The following is a 1,702-nucleotide window of genomic DNA, read 5'->3' on the forward strand; positions in this document are numbered from 1 at the left end:
ATTATCTACAGTGTCTCGAGTGTCGAAAAAATTTGATTAAACCTCAAAATTTGATTCAAAGCAAAAAGCATGAGGTTTATACTGTTGAGCAAAAGAAAACAGCATTAAGTTGGAATGATGATAAGAGAGTGATTGTTGCTCATACGACGGATACCCTCCCATGGGGTTATAAAATATGTTAAAATATGTAACCGTGTGCAAGGAAAAAAATGAATTTTTCATCATAACCTCAACGCGTACCAATCATCTGGATGGCATCATCCAAGTGTTTATTGTCCTGAGTGCAATATATACAATGGCCAAGTGGACCGTTCGCTCGTGTGTGCATTTAGATCCTAGTTTTTCTAGGAACTACAAGTGGGGGTAAGCTGGAGCGATTCATCCGACTCGACTCAGCCGTTCGACTCAGAGTTAGAATACAAGAAGCAAACATGGTGCGAGGAGGTCAAATAATTTTGAAAGTGAGTGTAGTGTCGGGGTTATAAAATATGTTAAAATATGTAATCGTGTGCAAGGAAAAAAATGAATTTTTCATCATAACCTCAACGCGTACCAATCATCTGGATGGCATCATCCAAGTGTTTATTGTCCTGAGTGCAATATATACAATGGCCAAGTGGACCGTTCGCTCGTGTGTGCATTTAGATCCTAGTTTTTCTAGGAACTACAAGTGGGGGTAAGCTGGAGCGATTCATCCGACTCGACTCAGCCGTTCGACTCAGAGTTAGAATAGTATACGCAACCATGAAGCAAAGACGAGGAGAAATAATTTTGAAAGTGAGTGTAGTGTCTTCTAAGTTTCTCTTAATACACTAACTAAATATTTCAAAAAAGTTTTATTATATAACGTGTTTCATTGTTACAGCTTAACGGATACATTTCTATAAAAGATATGGTGGCGAAGAGAAGTCACCGTTATGCTCGGAGGAGCGAGCTTCCTCTTTGAAGAGGAAGATTGGGATGGAGAAAATATTTTTAGCTTGAGGGAGCTCTTTGGGCTCTCTCCAATAACTAATTATAATTGGTACGTATTAATCAATTCTATTTATATATATATATATATGGTGTTCCAAAACTTTTTCCAGAGTGTGGAAAACATAGATAATTTTTTAGTAATTAATCATTATTGATATTAGCCAATTAAGGGAAGCGGGTGGATCTACCGCGTGACAGGCTGCATGGAAAAATATGGAACACCGCGCGCGCGCGTGCGTGCGTGCGTGCGTGCGTGCGTGTGTGTGTGTGTGTGCGCGCGCGCGTTTCCAGAGTGTGGAAAACATAGATAATTTTTTAGTAATTAATCATTATTGATATTAGCCAATTAAGGGAAGCGGGTGGATCTACCGCGTGACAGGCTGCATGGAAAAATATGGAACACCGCGCGCGCGCGTGCGTGCGTGCGTGCGTGCGTGCGTGTGTGTGTGTGTGCGCGCGCGCGCGTGCGTGCGTGTGTGTGTGTGTGTGTGTCACACATGAATAGTAATATCATTATTATTTACTTTTTGCAGGGACTTTGACTACGATACAGAGGATGAGTGCTAAGGGAATAAAAAAATTATATTTTGTATTTTTAATTTTTTGTATGTTTTTTAAATATTTTTGTTTTTTAAAAATATTTTTGTTTTCTATATTTTTTAAAAAAATAATAAATTGTATATACATATTAAAATTAATTATTGTAAGTTTTGTTTTATTTCAAACT

General features: G+C 38.1%; 1 long non-coding RNA gene across 1 annotated transcript; it reads left to right on the forward strand.

Annotated features, from left to right (window-relative positions):
- The first annotated feature begins 549 nt into the window (after positions 1-549).
- LOC107272074 lies at positions 550-1,548 on the forward strand. Its single transcript, XR_001538821.2, has 3 exons — positions 550-777; positions 866-1,024; positions 1,509-1,548. It is a non-coding gene; the product is annotated as an uncharacterized LOC107272074 (long non-coding RNA).
- The last annotated feature ends 154 nt before the right edge of the window (positions 1,549-1,702 follow it).

The sequence above is a fragment of the Cephus cinctus genome, unplaced genomic scaffold (assembly GCF_000341935.2).
Source record: "Cephus cinctus unplaced genomic scaffold, Ccin1 Ccin1_scaffold1103, whole genome shotgun sequence".
Lineage (NCBI taxonomy): Eukaryota > Metazoa > Arthropoda > Insecta > Hymenoptera > Cephidae > Cephus > Cephus cinctus.